This window comes from Phocoena sinus, chromosome 7, assembly GCF_008692025.1.
Source record: "Phocoena sinus isolate mPhoSin1 chromosome 7, mPhoSin1.pri, whole genome shotgun sequence".
NCBI classification, from domain to species: domain Eukaryota; kingdom Metazoa; phylum Chordata; class Mammalia; order Artiodactyla; family Phocoenidae; genus Phocoena; species Phocoena sinus.
In genome coordinates, this window is record NC_045769.1 from 87,085,126 (window position 1) to 87,103,832 (window position 18,707).

The window sequence follows — 18,707 nt, forward strand, 5'->3', positions numbered from 1 at the left end:
AAGTGATGATTTGAAGAGGAGACTAAATTTTCACTATGAGCAAACATTCTATGAAATTTCGTAGAATGTTCCTCAAAATGTAAATGTGTTTTCTGTTGTATTAAGCAAAACAAATGATTTACTTTCATGTGATCTACTTTAAAAATTAGTGTTTTACAATCAAGATACAAATAATTAAATAGGCAGAATTTGTTTTCTTAGGAGGAGATTGATATTATTTTGACTGATTTTTTTTTTTTTTTTTTTTTTTTTTTTTTTTTTTTTTTTTTTTTTTTTTCTTTTTTTTTTTTTTTTTTTTTTTGCGGTACGCGGGCCTCTCACTGGTGTGGCCTCTCCCGCTGCGGAGCACAGACTCCGGACGCGCAGGCTCAGCGGCCATGGCTCACGGGCCCAGCCGCTCCGCGGCATGTGGGATCTTCCCGGACCGGGGCACGATCCCGTGTCCCCTGCATCGGCAGACGGACTCTCAACCACTGCGCCACCAGGGAAGTCCTTGACTGATTTTTATTTTTAAAATTGTCAATGATTTCTAGCAATGAGAAAATTACTTTGGGAGGAAAAACTCCTGTATTTTTGTAAATGTGTAACAAATGTGACCAAAAAGAAAGTAAACAGTGGTTTGTGTTAGAATGATTAATGTGAAACATTTTTGTATGCCATATATGCTGGAAAATATATCTATTACGGATACATTAAGACAAACTTGTGCAATCTAACAGTTGTTCTTTTTTTTTCCAGAGATTTTTAATTTAAAAAATGCTTTAAAATAATTAAAAGGATTTGTAAAACAGGTATATCAGAAGTATGCATTAAATAAACTCACCTGTTATTTTCTCATTCTCAAGACAGGTTCAGCAACATATTGGCTCATTACTTTAACAAAACAAACAAACACTCAAATTGATTTGTATGTATAATGCATGTGTATTAAATGCTGTGATTCTTGAGTCCCTCCAATGCTGTTTTTTTTTTTTTTAAACTTGTATTTAAGTGGCTTTTTCTGTAGAGCAGCTAAAATGAATCTGAGTGAGGTGCTTGTTAAGTTATATTAATTAAATCTTTAGGTCAACATTTTAAGCTTAAGAATGATGATGTTTTTGAGAAGGAATGCCAGTGAAATTGTTTTTTCCTCTTGGTCCAGTTAAGTGCATGACTGTCTTGAGTCCTCTGTGTCAAGGTTTTTTGTTTTTTGTTTTTTGTTTTTTTTTAACATCTTTATTGGAGTATAATTGCTTTACAAAGGTTTTTTAATATTAGAATTGGAGGTTAAAGATGATACAGATAAAAACTCTTTCCTTCTGTATGTTCACATATGTTGAATGTTAATTGTATATTGAATACTGTTTATTGACTTTAAGTACATTTTCTCCATTGGTATAATTTTTATTTGCAGTTAAGCCCTTTATCTTTTTTGTGGTAGGAATATATCTTTCGATGACTTAGGAATTGAAACATGAATTGTCCTATTTATTTGTTTATTCTAACTGTACACAGAGGCATAGTAGAAATATATTTAAGACTTATAATGTTTGAGTAGTGTTTTTGATAAATGCTATTGAGTTTTTCATTTTTGTAAGTAATAAATACTACAGTTTTGTTTAATTCAGGACACATATCAAGGCTGCTACATCTTTATAGTTTGATATTATGCAGTTTGCAGAAATTATGATATAGAAACTTAATCATTATATTTGTAGAAACATGGAAAAATAAATTTATTAACAGATGCCAGCAAAATTGGATAAATACCAAATTTATTATTTTAACCAGGACTTTATTATATTACATACACGTTTATAATTATAGCCAGTATTTTATTTCATTTGAATATCAGTACAGATTTTAAACCTAACTCCTGGGTAGGTGCTGTTTGATATCAAATATTGGTAACATATAATGACAAATAGTGATTTCTAAGTTTATGTGGTCAAAAATATGAGTGACCTTCCCTGAGGCGTATAGTACATACTTCAGTGTTAAAAGTCATTAGAGAGTATTACATGAAAGAGTATGTTTTAATTCAGTTGTTTGATTCTCCCCTTAGTTTTTGGTACATTTTAATTCCTCCTGCCCGACATTTTATAATTCTGTAGAATACTTTCACAAGTATTTCATATGTTTTCTGTGGCATCTCACACTGCTCACTTTTTATCCATAGTACCATATGAAGTCCCCCTTTCAGGTTTACGCTGCATATTTTAAGCTGCTGATAGAGTAAGTAGATTGCAAGGTAAAGTGACATTTAGCTTTTTGAGCTAGTCTCATTTTTAGCATGAGAGCAGGTTTTTTTTTTTTCCCCCTGTTCTAAATCTTCTCATATTTCGCATTCAAACAATCTTACTAACATGGAACAAAGAAATTCAGAGATTTGGCTACAGCAGTAATTGAAATGCATCAAAAAGTGGCTACTACAATACAATTTTATTAATGAATGATCTACATTGGTTCCAGCTGTGTCCATGTGATTAGGCCTTCAGCAGGCAACAATGGGTATTTCCCTATTGCTTTTATTTGGTTTCCAAGAATGTGTCATCTGTTACATCAGCCCCTGCCAATATGCCCCCGTAAAAGTGTTTTGTGTTTTTTTTCTTCTTCCAAATTTCTGAAGCATAAGTTGAATACCCACACATATCCCTGCCGAAATATTGTTTCTAGTGAATAGTGGCCTAGGTTTGTATGCCTGGTGTTGCATACCAAAATTTCAGAATATAAATTAAATGTTTATTAAGTTTATCAGTTAATTTTTGGAAGTGTGGTTGCCTGGTAATGCTAAAGATAGACTAGTTTTGCTTTTACGTTTCCATCTTAATATTTTATTACAGTAGTATAATGTGTTATAGAGGTGGACAAGCTTGCAGATTGAAATGGGGATCGTCCAGATTGTTCCCTTCCCTGGACCATATGGTATAGTTCTAAAAGCCTTTTGTACGCTGTCTGTTCAGCTTATTGTAAACTCAATCTTTAGTGCACCTAAAAAGATAACCAAATAAAAATGGGCCTGAGAAAAAGGACTTCCTATCATGTAAGGGCCCTAGAAATATTTGCTTTAAAGGAGATAACTGCAGATGAAATTGAAGTTGAGATGACGTAAACAAAGGAGACTTATTCTATGAATTTTCTTTTGAGTTCATATGGACTGTAGTCGATTGTCTTTGAATGTTGGTTTTAAAATGAAGGCATTTATGTTATCTGACTATGCTTAGTATCTTTATTTCTCCCATTCTTGCAGTCTCATGAAGATGAGATGTAGTTTTTATCTATTTTACAGAGGAAGTCTCTACCTATAAACAGTGCCAAGGAGTATATAAGCCCCAGGTTTTATGAACATATAGGTTTTTTGTTTTTTGTTTTTTTTTTGACTGATTTCGCTGGGAATTTAGGGCTAGAACTATCAATAGTTTCATCATTTTAGCCATTACCCATACTCAGAGATATTTGTAAAATTTTCTAATTCTTTTTCCTTTTCCTCTGGCCCCTTTACCTATTATGATTCTGTAATTCTATATTAGGAAAATAGGATAAGAGATTGCTTATTCCATATGCTAAGACTCTTTAAAAGCTGGGAATGTGAGTGATTTCTCCTGACTTTCTCTCCCCTTCCCTCCAAAGTACTACTGTTAGAGAAGAGCATTAGACATTACCCATTGCTTTTTGGCACAAGAGATTTGAAGCTGAAGTTCTACCAAATGGAAAAAAAAAAAAAAAAAAGGAGAGCCTGTGAAGAACATGATTCTTTACTCTCTCATTACCCTGAGCCACTGAAAGGGTAACGGAGAGGAACTCAAATGTTATTGGAATGTGTAATTTTCCTCTGAATGGCCACAGTGAAATATATTTGAACAAAAAAGGCAGAAGAAAAGTATGTGTGGCATATGGAGTTGATGGTGGTTGAAATTAATGAATCTTTTTAGCAGTGTACAATTGAAACAATCTCAAGAACAGTACACATTTAAAATATGTCCAACTGAAACTTACCTAGAGAGACAGATTACTACCTTAGGGAGGCTAATAGAGATAGGTGGGATATGGCAATGATACAATAATGCTAGTGATAAATTGGATGAAGAATACTTGTTGGATATGTATTTTTCAAGTTTGAAATTTTTTCAGAAACAGAGACACTGATTTCAAGTTGCCGGGATTCTTTCCTATTTTAAAAATACTATTATCTTGAGGTCTTTAACTTATTATGAAGATACTTTTTAAGATGCTCACAAAATTGAAAAACATAGTTTATACTTTCAAATAAGCTAGGTTCCTCTTTCCTTCTCTCTTCATTCTCATTTCTTACCCCTTTCTTAAGCTGTTTATTTGTATGTGTATATTACATACATGAATGATTTATATCATGCTATAAGAAATGTTATTTTATAGGTTTGGGGGGATTGTAGGTGTCAGTTAGGAAAAGAAATAAATAAAAAATCTTGTAATGACTATGCAATAGATGTATTTCTGTGGAAGAGTTAGAACATGTTTATTTAAGTAATCTGGATTACAGAATACTATAGTAAAACTGTGGACATGAAAATTCAAAATTGTTTTTAATTCCTCTAGCTAGAAAGGACTAGATAACAGCTGAATTAAGGAAGAAGGATCCATAGTCCAACTCAAACATCTCTTTGTTGTAGCTTTCTTTTAATGGTAAAAATGCCTCTGGCTCCAAGTGGTAGAAAATCTTACTGACTGTGACTTAAATGAGTAAGGGTTTTATTTGTCTCCTGGCGTAAGAAGTCGGGAGGCAGTTAGTTCATCAGGTGGCCAGGTAACATCATCCTTCTCCATCATCCTTAGCACGTAATGCTTGCTTCTTATTCCACAGATGACTTTTGTACCTATAGAAATTGTGTTTACTTTGAAGCAGGAAGAAAAGTAAAGGGAGCCCAGAAGCCTATTTATCATGGAGAACTTTCTCTTTTTCTTTAGAAAGAGAAGCCCGCTCCTGGGGACTTCTGCCTGCATCTCAGGGGCCAAAAGTGTGTCACCTAACTACCTCTAGAATGAGATAAAGAGTATTTAGCTTTCTAGCCTTTATTTTGGAGGAAGGCAGGGAGAAGGAGAATTGGAATGAGTGTCAACTGATCCATCCTGAAGTTATCTGCCATACTTCCTTAGTTCTTTTTGTATAGTTAGTTGCTTGGACCTTTGAACTTCCCGGGTACTTGTAGAAAGTGTTGACTTAAAAAAATGCACAGGGCTTCCCTGGTGGCGCAGTGGTTGAGAGTCCGCCTGCCAATGCAGGGGACGGGTTCGTGCCCCAGTCTGGGAAGATCCCACATGCCGTGGAGCGGCTAGGCCCATGAGCCATGGCCGCTGAGCCTGCGCGTCTGGAGCCTGTGCTCCGCAATGGGAGAGGGCACAGCAGCGAGAGGCCCGCAAAAAAAAAAAAAAGCACAACGTGAGAGTTGCAAGTTAAGTTTTATTTGGGGCAAAATGAGGACTGCAGCCCGGGAGACAGCATTTCAGATAACTCTGAGAAACTGCTCCAAGGAGGTGAGGGGAGGAGCCAGGATATGTAGGAGTTTTGCAACAAAAGGGCATGTAGTCGGAATGTCAAAAGATTACTGTTAATTAAAGAAAACCAGATATCTTAAGGACTTTAGTGCTTTTCTATGTACGGGAAGATTTGAGAATCTGGGCTTACTGAAATCATTCCTTTGATATGCACTTCAGCTATCTGGGGCCAGTATCCTGTATTTTCACATCCTGAGTTTCCTTAGGGCTCACTGCAGGGAGTGGCCGCAGTCTGATGGCTGCTAGATGGCAGGTGTTCTTTTCAGCCCTGCGCCTCCGCAGGGCTCACCAGCTCACACTGGAGGGTTGCAATCGTTGATGACTGTGGCATCCTTTGTTTATTGATATGGCAGGAAATATTCCATTCCATTTATAAGTATTCCATTTATCAGAAGCAACTTGCTGGGCTTCCCTGGTGGCGCAGTGGTGAAGAATCCTCCTGCCAATGCAGGGGACACGGGTTCGATCCCTGGTCAGGGAAGATCCCACATGCTGCGGAGCAGCTAAGCCCGTGTGCCACAACTACTGAGCCTGCGCTCTAGAGCCTGCGAGCCACAGTTACTGAAGCCCGCACACCTAGAGCCCATGCTCCGTAGCGGGAGAAGCCACCGCAATGAGAAGCCCACACACCACAGCGAAAAGCGGCCCCCGCTCGCCCCAACTAGAGAGGGCCTACGCGCAGCAACAGAAACCCAACTCAGCCATAAATAAATAAATAAATTTGTTAAAAAAAAAAAAAAAAATCAACTTGATGTTTGTTCCCTTTTGACATCCAGTACATGTGTTTTGGTATTGTGAGGTTATGTTTCTGTGACTGAGGACAGAAACTCTAATTAGGTCATCTTGGTGTCCCTACTACACTCAGCACAGTGCCTAGATAGACCCTCAATAAAACAGTTGTTAAATGAATGAATAAGTACTAAGAAATATATTTGTTAATATAATTGGTATAAATCATTTATACATGTAAAGGGCATAGTCATATTTTTAATTTCTGAGGGTTGTGGACTAAATTTTATAAAATTGTTCATTATTGCTAAGGGGACATCAATGTAAAGACGTCAAAGTCGTTTTGAGTAGACGATATTCAGTTATAAGGGTTATAGAAAAATCCTCAAAATGACTTAGTACCAATATTTTTGTTGGAGCAAGTTATTCATGGGTAAATAAAAAAATATAATTTCTTTTTAACTCCATGAATAGGTTATTGTTTAAACAAGGATATTTTGTAGTTCTCATATATTAAGATTTCAGTTTTTGAAGAAATAAGCAATTTGAGTTTATTAATGAGGTAAATAAGTCATTTGATAATTTATATTATTATTATTTTTGTTGTTGTTGTTGCGGTACGCAGGCCTCTCACTGTTGTGGCCTCTCTCATTGGGGAGCATAGGCTCCTGATGCGCAGGCTCAGTGGCCATGGCTCACGGGCCCAGCCGCTCCGTGGTATGTGGGATCCTCCTGGACCGGGGCACGAACCCGTGTCCCCTGCATTGGCAGGCGGACTCTCAACCACTGTGCCACCAGGGAAGCCCCCGATAATTTATATTATTGATGTTGACTTATAAGGAGGAGTTATTAGATCCTTGGAAGCCTTATGGCTAAGAGCACACTAAATCAGAATTTATCCTAGATGGCATTTTGGCTATATTCTTTCTTTTAATTCTTAGAATGATAGCTTCATATTTTTCCACTGTGCATGCAAATGGTTACATACAATAGAAAAACATGTCTGAAAGAAACCCTAAGAAGTCATCTTTACATCTGCTTGCTTTGCCCTAAACTAAGAAGAAAGCAGGCTATCTCTTTTTTCAAAATCTGCAGAACAAATGGCTCAGAGTATAACTTGGTAGTGTGAATCAGTGCTTCACAACTCCTCCTATGTCTAACCTAAATCCCTTTTGTTGTATTTTCATTCTGTTTCTTTTATTTTGACCTCAGAGGACAAAGCAAACAACTATCCACTATCTCCCATACAACATCCCCTATATAGCACTCTTTTAATAAATTCCTCCCTTTTCATTCACGATGGCAGGGTTGTTGGCACCTTAATTACTAAAACAACCTGTGCATGGATAGAACTTATCTCAGAGCAGGGAATGTATTCAAGTATCTGGAACTCAAATTTTCTATCTGAGCAGTTTATAGTCACTGAAAATAGAGGAGGCCCTTTTAACATTCAGAAGCAGTCCTGGGAGAGAGTGCCTACATAATCACAATTTAGTCAAGATAGTTTTCTAGATTTGGAATTGGGTATCCATAGTCAGTCTCTTGGTCCTTAAGATGCTGTTTTGGTCATACTTCAGGAAGTAATAATTTATAGGCCAACACTTTGCACTTAAAAATATTGCTTGTAAAAAAAAAAAAATATTGCTTGTAAAAGTTCAGCCCTTTCTCACTATTTTTCACCTTTGTATTCTCAGCAGTTAATAGAGTGTCTGGCCTAAAGCAGGCACTTAGTAAATATTTGTTAAATGAATTGTTTGAGTATCCCTTGGTAATACTTCCTAATATAGGTAGCTTTAGGCTTTGCATTTCCCCATTCCTCTTTAATTTTATGCTGCCCAGTAAGCACTCATGGTTTACTTTTTGTTGTCTTTGTCCTTATTCAATGATACCTGCAATGATTTAGAACTTACTTGAATAGCTGATTGCTGGACGGTTCACTGTATAATGCTGCTGTAATCTTCAATTCAGGAATACCTCTTTTGCCCCCTCGCCTTTTGCGAGGGCTTCGTGTAGTCTATTGACGAGAATTTGAAACACATTAATTGAATGCCTGGCATACAAAGTACTTTGCTTGGATTATGCATAGATATAAATATGAATTGTACACAAACTCTGCTGCCAGAGAAACAAAATCTGGTTGGGAAGACACACACATATACTGTACAACGATAGTATAAGTAGGATTGTGGTAGCTGCTCTTATTGGGGTGTAAGCCAAGCTGGTGTTACTACTACAGAGGAAGGAGTAATTACTTCTGATGGGCTGAATATGGGTAAGAAGTTGACTTAAACCTTCATGGATGAAATGGGATTTCAGTGGAGTCTTGAACTGTATATATGTAGGAATGTGACAGGTAAAGGTGAAAGGATTCCAGAAAGAAGAAGTAGCACTAACAGTGCTTGATGGTGGGAATGTATATGGAATGTTTGATATATGGCAGGGAGTCTGTTGTGTTTGGAGTAATGGTAGGCTTGTGGCAGTGATAGGAACTGAGGCTAAAAAGGAACTTGGGACCAAACTGTAAGAGGTCTTGTTTCTTGTTAATTAATTTTCTTTCTTAGGTAGAAATAATCATAGGTTTTTGAGAGGATGGACACTGAGGTACCTGTAAATTTCAGAGGAAGAATGGAAGACAGATTAAATGTTGTCGAGCTTGAGGATGATAAGGGAGGCTGAGGGCAGAAGGGCTTGGGAGGGGAGGGCCTGATACCAGAGGCCTGGGGTGGGTCAGCTAAAAGCCCTGCAGGTTGTTGATTTGTTCAGAGTTGTGCAGCAGTGTCCTGGCTCCCAATAGTGGGTGCTTACCAATTTTGAGCCTTCTTTCCACTATGTCATTTTGGAAGACTGTGGAACAGTCTTGCCCACAACTGGGAGACTAAGTATTTTAGCCTGAATTCTACAACAGAAGAAAGCAAAAGGAGAAAAGAGTTGAATGGTTGTGGAATGAACCAAGAGTATCTGCACATTTCTTCAGTTCTTCTTTGTAATTGGGATTTTGGCCGCTGTACTTCCTAGGCTCTTGGTTCATCTTCTTGAAGTAGAACTTACTATTGGTCCCTCTTTGAGAACCAGTTCAACTAGTTAATAACATTTTTCACTCTGTATTATAATTATATCCAGGCTTGAGTCCAGAAACTATATTTGGGTCATTTTAATATCACAAAACACTTAGCCTAATTTTCAGAATGTAATCATTCAATAAATGCTTGTTGAGTAAAGCAAATTCGTTTATGCTTTGCCGTCACACAGACCTTCCTGCTCTGCACATGCCAAGCATATTCCATCTCAGTATCTTGCTGTGCCTGCTGCCTGGGAGGCTTTAGATCCAGGTCTGCAGAGCCTCCTCCCTCTCTTCTTCTGGTTTCTGTTTAGATGTCATCTCATCATCAGTGAAGCGTCCTCAGTCAACTCCATATAAAATCCTGCCCTTCCCCAATCCATCCTCAGCAGCCTTTATTCTCCATTACCCTGTGTTATTTTTCTTTATAGTACATGCCACCATCTGATATACATTTACTTGATGATTGTCGTTTTACTCCAATTAGAAAGAAATTTCTTATGATAACAGGAACATTTGTTTTGTTGCCCAGTTTATCCCCAAGTACCCGGAACAGTGATGGGCACGTAGCAGGCACGGTAGATATTTGCTAAATGAATGAATGGTAAAAACTAGACTGAAAAAGAAAGTAAACATTCATTTGCGGGTTTGTTTATTGTTTTATGCAAGCAATGGTATTGTTACAACTTTTATGATAGCAAATCATTAATATTGCTCTCAGAAAAATAAAAACAAATTCTATTTTTTATAGATTGTGCCTGTGAAATCTAATTATGGATTAGTATTTATTTTAAAAATATTTGAATGCCAAGCATATTCAGTTAGAAAACACTTTTATTATCCATGCCAGCTTAATTTTTAAGGCAGTGAAATGGAAGACTGTCATTTCAGCAAGCAACTTATTTTCATTTGTGAGAATGGAATATTTTGAATATTCTAATTGATTTTTGAGGATGGTTTTACAAGAAAATAATCCTTGTTTATATTTTCTCAGAAAGGTGTGAGCTTATGACTGACTTTGGATAAATGTCTGGAAGAGCATCAGTCAGTCCCAAAGTAAAAAATGTCAGTCTTGAGATACTGAAAACTTTAAAAAAGACCTGATTAAAAAAATTATTTTATATGTATGTTTAAAGTTTACGAAGCAATCTAGACTGCTGATCATGAGCTCAGCCATCTCTTTTATTGTATTTTACTGCAAATTCACTTGGATATTTTTCCAGAAATCTGAAGTTTGTAATTTGGCAGTAAAAAACTTGGTTATCAAATCAATATTATTATTATTTTTAAAAAATTTTATTTATTTTATGTATTTATTTTTGGCTGCATTGAGTTTTCGTTGCTGTGTAGGGGCTTTCTCTAGTTGCAGAGAGCGGGGCTACTGTTCGTTGCGGTGCGCGGGCTTCTCATTGCGGTGGCTTCTCTTGTTGCGGAGCACGGGCTCTAGAGCGCAAGTTCAGTAGTTGTGGTGCACGGGCTTAGTTACTATGCAGTATGTGGGATTTTCCCGGACCAGGGCTCGAACCTGTGTCCCCTGCATTGGCAGGCGGATTCTTAACCACTGCGCCGCCAGGGAAGCCCTCAAAATCAATATTATTATATGGCTTTTGGTGTCATAAGAATTCCCATTTGGAAACCCATAGAAACTCATTTTTTCTCACCATAAACTTTATCTGTCACTTTTCTGTAAGGTCAGAGTACTAATGTTGGAGGTGATCTGCTCTGGGACAGAGAGTCAACAAATTGGCAATAAAGTTAAAAAACGCCACGTGGCGCTTTCCTAGGATTAGGATTTCTTCTTCATATCAAGTTCGTGCTCGTTTTAAAATATGGAAAGTTATATATTGATAGGTGTATTCTTAGTGTCCCTTTAAAAATAGATGGAATGATAAGCTTGTCTCTAATTTTTCATTTACATGTTTCATATTTTTATTAGTATTTTTGTGTTTTCTGGAGGTTAATTTTTAATTATTTGTATACTTTTAGTGGTAGGTTGTTTTCTTTCTACATTTGTAAGTGAAGTGTTTCAGTATAGATGGTTTTAAAAATGAAATATGATGAAACAGTTACATTGGAAAACAATTCCAGGAATAATAGAGTTATTTCTTACTACTTGAAAATGAAACATGGTGTTTAAATTGTAAAAAGTACTAGAACTTGGAGGCTCCATTTGAAAATACTTCTCTACTAAGCCTGAGTTGCCATTGAGTTAATATTAATTAATTAATTAATTAAAAATAATAGCTTTATTGAGATATAATTCACCTGCCATAAAATTCAACTTTATCAAGTATCCAGTTAATATTTATTGAGTATCCATTCATCTATTGCATGTATCTAAATATAGGAACGATCTGAGTGGTTATGAGAGGAGACAGTCTTTTAATGTTGCAGGACGGTGTCTCTAGTAGTTGGATAGCCAATGAGTCTCTTTCTTTTTTCAAACATGTGTAACACATATGGATGATAATGCAATAACATTTTTCTTCTTTCATAATACAGACACTTTGGAAATTAAGTGTGAAACTAGAAGTTCTTTCAGTTTTATTCACCTTAATTAAATATTTCCCCTTATTTCAAGACGCATACCTAATTATTTACAGCTCCAATTAATTTTGACATTTCACTTGAACTTTAAAACTTTGAGTTTGTGCTATACTTACCCATGTTCCTATTCAAAACCATAAGTACCAAAATAATATTTTAGTTCTTAACACGATCTGTCGAAGTACAGCTCCAGATTTCTTATATATAGTAAATAAAGATCTTGATCTTTTTATAATTATTTAATAATTAGAGTACATTTTTAAAAAAATTTATTTATTTTTGGCTGTGTTGGGTCTGTTGCTGCATGCGGACTTTCTCTAGTTGCATGGAGCGGGGGCTACTCTTCGTTGCGGTGCGCAGGCTCTAGGGCGTGCAGGCTTCCGTAGTTGTGGTTCACAGGCTCAGTAGTTGTGGCTTGCAGGCTCTAGAGCGCAGGCTCAGTAGTTGTGGCGCACGGGCTTAGTTGCTCCACGGCATGTGGGATCCTCCCGGACCAGGGCTCGAACCCGTGTCCCCCACATTGGCAGGTGGATTCTTAACCACTGTGCCACCAGGGAAGTCCCTCGAGTACATTTTTAAATTAATTGAGTATTACTTTTATTTCACGCATTAGGCAAGCAGTATTTGCAAAATCAAATTATAGTGCTTGTGACTAACCCTAGCTGCATTAGTTTAACCCTTGATGATTATTTTTTAATAACTTTCCTTATAGCAATAGCAGTTAAAATAATTTGAAAACCACTTGCAATCTCCTGAAGGGGAGTAAGCCTTCAGTAATTGGGAAGTAGTTTGTTATTTCAAATGATTTGGCCTCCTTCCCTAAAGTTAAGAAAAATTTATAGTTTCTTTTAAGTTGAAACATATTCAGTGAAGATAACTTGAAGAATAAAATGAAGTACAAAGAGAAAAACAAAATCACTCATAATTCTACCATGAATGATTATTTATATCTACCTGTGTGCAGGTGCACTCTCTCGTTTATCTAGTCATTCCGTCATATATTTTAATACATTCATTTCATGCAGTCACACAATAGTAGAGACATTTTCCCATGCCAGTAAACAGTCTTCATTTTCATTATGATTTTTGATCACTGATCAGTTGATCATAAGAAATCCTTTTTTTTTTTTTTTTTTTTGATATTTTGATTGTTTTCAATTTGGGGCAAAGACTTTAAGAAAGATTCTTGACAAGTTCCAGAGTTAATTGTTAGAAGTGTTATTGTTGAATCAAAAGATATGCATAGTTTTCAAACCTTTTGTATTATGTTCAAATGTGATAGGACATTTTAATACTTTCAAGCAGATCTAGCCTTATGCATTAGTAGAGTAGGTAGCAGCCTTCAGGCTGTGTTTGCAGGACTTGAGAAGGCTCCTTTTAATTCACAGCTATTCTCATCTACAATTAACCCTTGAACAACTCAGGTTTGAACTGCATGGGTCTGCATATACCGGGATAGTTTTCAGTAGTAAATACTACAGTACTCTAGGGTCTGTGGTGGGTTGGATTCACACATTGAAAGGAACTTACTATAAATTATACATGGATTAACCCCCCTCTTCCTCTTGTTCTTCAAGGATCAACTGTACTTTGCAGATGGCTGAAATTTCACCATCACCTGTCACTCCTTTGTCTCCTACAGGTACTCCCAGGAGAGGTAACACATTGCGCCTGGCAGGCATTTACCCTGAACAATCTGAAGGAGTTTATCTGATATTTTAAATTTAGTTCTTGCAAGTAAAGTTTAGAAACAAGGCAGGAAAAGGGACATTAGAGCATTGAGCAAGAGCGATAATAAGTGGAAGCAAAGTATTTCTTTACTTCATTCAGTTCTGCTAAAATCAGTTGAACGACCATTATGTGAAATACAGAATATTATGTAGCTAGTTTTAGGAGTTTAAGTTATTATCTCTCTCAACAGTGATTCAGGCTGTTTGTTAACTTTGTATGCTAATTAATCCAGTAGAGAGACTTACGGTCCCAGATATGGAACACATATATGCCAGTAGAGATGCAAGGGGGAATTAATTAACTCCTAAGCAACCTTACTCTGTTGGAACACACTGTTTGCAAACTGTGAAATTATTTCCTTAAGAGATAGGAGGATGCAGAGTGCGGCTTTGAGTGGTTTGTAAAGAATACTCTGTGCTGTAGGGTCTGCCTCATTAGACCAAATATTTGTATTATTGGAATGTCTCCTTGAAAAACCATTTGATAAAGAGATAATAGTGGCAAGCAAGGCCACTAGATAGATAAAAGGCATAGTGTTTGCTGCAATCTGGGAACTTTGAGCTATTGCTTCTTATCATCTTTTAGTGGAAACTTGTGTGTCAGATGATAATGGGCCAGCCTGTGCAAAACTATGGAGAATAGTAGACCTTCTAGAAATTATATACCCTCGTCTGTGTAATTCCTTTACATTACTCAATAGGCTCATTCCTAAATATCTTCAGGATATTAAAATCCCAGTCTATTATTATCAGACTGACTCTTTCTCTTATAATAGTGAGTAGCTAATGATATGCCCCTTGTGATATTTAAAAATAGTGATACAGCTCTCATTACCACGTCTGTTAGCCCCAGATTTACTCAATCCTGGTCTAAACTGGGTTTTTGGGCTTTTAAAAATTTATCAGGGCTTCCCTGGTGGCGCAGTGGTTGGGAGTCCGCCTGCCGATGCAGGGGACACGGGTTCGTGCCCCGGTCCGGGAAGATCCCACATGTCGCAGAGCAGCTGGGCCCGGGAGCCATGGCCGCTGAGCCTGCGCATCTGGAGCCTGTGCTCCGCAACGGGAGAGGCCACAACAGTGAGAGGCCCACGTACCGCAAAATAAAAAAAAAAAAAAATTTATCAGTAACAATCTCTAGACTGTATCTAGAGATGACTTCTTAAACCACCAATAAATGTCTTAGACTACTGGCAAATCAGAAGATGCTTGAAAAATATATGGCAACTAGAAAAAGACCTGTTACAATAAATAAATAGAAGAAAACGCACTTTTAACTAATGCTACTTCTAATAAATTTCTATATTCATGTGGAACTTTGGAGATGAGAGAAGTGACACTAAATATTTTAATTGATACATCTTTATGGTTTTATTGATTTGGATCTTAAAGGACAGATTCTAATACTGGCTTCACTTCATACTTCCTAACACCATTTAAAAAATATGTTACTGCAGGGTGACTTTCACTGATATAAAATGAATTTTAAAATATTAAAGGTATCTAACATCAGTACTAAGGATTTCTGTTTCTGGCCCTCTGCTCCTCTATGGAAATTTCTTTTTCTTCTCCCAACTGTTTACCTGATACTATTTTGCCCCCTGATTTTGCAGTTCTTTTAAGTTGATTTCCCTCACTGATAAACAGATTTAGTTGTGAGATTATGTCCTATTTATTTTTCACTGGAAGTGAGTAAATCCAGAACGTTATACTTGGTGACATTTATTTCAACTCATCAAGGGAATGCCACCCATGTTTGCTTGGTTTGCTGCACTTCAAATAGGACGTTGAGAATGCTTGAGTGTTAGTGTAACTTTGCTATCTTTGTTTCAGAATTAACTGAAAATGTGACATGTGCCTCCCACTTGGAGAGGGAAACTTCTCAATAATTTTTTTTTAGTTAATACGTATTAAGTTCTTAAAAGATGTTTGAGTGAGAGGCACTAGTGCCATGGTAGTTAAGAATCTGTTAGTCATTTTGTTTTAAATTTGTTTGGTGTATATATTTATAATTACCTTGCACAAGCTAGGTCTGAGTTAAAATTTGGCATAGAAGTCCATGTAGGGTAGCAAGATAATGCTTCTGTCTAATAAAAAATGTCAGTCTAATGATTAAACCGGTTGAATCCTTCCAGGTTATAGACTTGACTGTCCTTTGGTTAAATATTCTTACAGAGTCCAGTCAGGTCAGAGAAGGTAGTTGGCCATGGTATGAAACATGATTTCCAAACACCTCAGCAGGGCTGTTGGCAGAACTGTTTTCCTTAGAATGAGGTGTATCCTTTTGAATACAGTAAGATGCCACCTGTTATATTTAGATGGTGATAGAAAGTGTGCATTACGTTCTGTCCGTGAGAGTAAATAGTACTTAGTGGTAGTAAGGGGTGATTATTTGTGGTTGATAATAATAAAGGTCTTGGATGAATTAGAAAGAAATTGTCGAGGCCACTGCTAAAGGGTTTTATGTGTTTATAGACTCAATGCACATTTGTTGAACACCTTCTGTTTGCTACGTGCTGGGGGTGTAGTGATAATCAAGCAGACCTGGTCAGTTTCCTCATGGAACTTAATATCCAGGGGAGGAAATGGGTATTATGTAATGACTCATGTAAATATAGTCTACAAGGGGTAAGTACTGAGAAGTACTACAGATTGTTACATCAAGGGGACCTGAACTTTGTTTGATGGTGACTGTAGCTAATTATGAAATAGACTGAATATAGCCCTATGGCTGACCTCCTCCCCTCCCCCTCCACACCTTTCTTGCTATATGAATCTTGGATATTGTCTTTTGTCCATCCTATTATCCTATCAAAAAATTGCCAGTCTAGAGCTTGGGGATGAAGGATAAGGGTTGTGAGGTGAGAGGAGGGATGATTATACAGGACTCAGGAAGAAGTTACAAAAGTTTGAGTTTTGTGATCCTAACCATTTGGTGTTCAGTTTTGTGTGACTTATACCACCGATGTCCTAGATTTACAAACTATTGGGAGTTCTTATTAAATGTAATATGCAATAAATATATCTATCATCTTATAGTGACATTTACATTCCACATGCATATACATTTATACTGCAATATATACCATTACGTAGTAATAATTATTAAATATTGATATTCAATCCAAAAACTACAAAGACTAGGAAATGGAGGCACCTTCTACTTAGGTCATATCAGGTACCTGGAATGAAGTATAATGGAAAAATATGTGAATATGGGGTTAGAAACCCTGGGTTTAAACCTTTCTCTGTCACTTATTCTTTGATGCCAGTAGTCTCTATATCTTCTTCTATAAAAGAGAAGTGATCGAACAGTGGCACCAGCCTTCCTTCCATCTATGATTCTGCAATTCACCCTGGCTTCTCCACTTAGGGGTCCATATCCGAATGGGTCAGGTAGCCCTATTTTCTCCCACTGAAGCTGATTTGCAGCCCATTTCAGGAAGGTGGGAAACTTGGAGAAATGCCATCTTGAGAAAGCAAATGCGTTATTCATCTCGTCAAACTTTTATAAAATGCATAATTGTTGGCAGAAAGTATTTAAAAATGCCTTTTTTTCTTCCCTGTTGAATAAAAGCCTAATTACTAAATGTGGAATGGGATCTCCAGATTGATGGTGAGGGAATTGGTTACTCATCCTACTTCCACTTCTAGTATTAAACTAGGATGATGATAGATCAAACAGAATAAAAAAAAGGTAGGTGATTTTCAAAATTCATGGATCTCAGAGATATTCTCTTAGGCCGTGAAACTTGCTTTGGCCTAGAATTCAGTTGCTTATGGTGTTTCTCCCACATCTTTAATCACTGTTACTTCTGTTGCATTAGTAGGTTAAGACAAACACGCATCTACATGAAAATAATTTATTCATTTCAGTAAATTCAGTGAACAGTAAGAAAAAAGAATAAGTATTTGAAAGAGAGTATAAAATGTGTTCAGGGGCTTCCCTGGTGGCGCAGTGGTTGAGAGTAAGCCTGCCGATGCAGGGGACACGGGTTCGTGCCCCGGTCCGGGAAGATCCCACATGCCGCGGAGCGGCTGGGCCCGTGAGCCATGGCTGCTGAGCCTGTGCGTCCGGAGCCTGTGCTCCGCAGCGGGCGAGGCCACAACAGTGAGAGGCCCGCATACCGCAAAAAACCAAAAGAACAACAAAAAAAATGTGTTCAGATATACTAGCTGCTTGATTTGGTTTAGGCTTCAGGAATAATGGGAAATCACTAGTAGCAAGTATAGTGCTGCCTGACACTGGTTTGCTCAGGACCTGTGTTCAGGTGAAAGCAGTGTTACTTCTTTAAGGGCAGAATCAACTTCCCATTTCTTCCTGATCTTCAGTTCAACTCTACAAAAAACTTAGTGACATCCACTATATAGCAGATCCTGGGATAACCCCCAGGAAAATAATGACATGATCCTCATCCTCCAAATTTTTTACAGCCCCACAGGGAAGCAGAACATGGAAATAGAGTGAAACAAGTAAAATGCTACTGTACAGAGTAGAAAAGAAGTCATGTTTAAGAGAAGTTCTGGGAAAGGCTTCTTGGAGTTGGTGATTCACATGCAGAAATTTTAAGAAAATTTCATCAGGTGAACTTGAAGAAAAGGCTGACGGAAAAGAGATAAAGGTGTGAAGTCACAGAAGTGTAAAATACACACATGTGAGTGTGAGTACTTGGTATTACTACGATGATCCTGGGGAAGTGGGGGAAGAGGATTGAAGTCAGAGAAAGGGAAGCAAGGCTGTAGTGAAAAGAAAGGAATAGGCCAGAAAAGGAAGGTCTTAACTGCCATGTGTAGCGCCTTGGGTTTTGTCCTTAGGTGATGGAGATGTGGAAGGTTTTTGAACATGTCACTTCATGATCAGATTTGCATTTTGTAAGATTATTTGTGGCTGGATTATGGAAAATGGTGTGATGGAACTGGATTGCGTGGTAGCGTGGAGACTTAGTTAAAAGGGTAATGCAATAGTTCAAATGAGTGATGAGATAATTTTCTGGTATAAAATCTCAAATTGATTCATAAATACACTGCCACATTTTAAAATGTCAGCAAATTGAAAATATTTTTAGTATTCAGTAGAACTAATTCGTTGCACTTTTATAGTTTAAAATTATTCATGAAAATGATAGCAATGAAAA

The 18,707-nt window shown here is 37.1% G+C and overlaps 1 protein-coding gene across 11 annotated transcripts in view; it reads left to right on the top strand.

Moving 5' to 3' along the window:
* The window catches only part of GTDC1 (glycosyltransferase like domain containing 1), a 505,179-nt gene that overhangs the window by 89,987 nt on the left and 396,485 nt on the right, over positions 1 to 18,707 (top strand). Inside the window, exon 3 of one of the 11 annotated variants that reach the window (XM_032637180.1) lies at positions 18,007 to 18,233. The exons of the other annotated variants lie outside the window; for them this stretch is intronic. The gene's annotated coding sequence lies outside the window, so the exon portion shown is untranslated. The remainder of the gene's footprint in view (positions 1 to 18,006; positions 18,234 to 18,707) is intronic. 11 annotated transcript variants of the gene reach the window in all.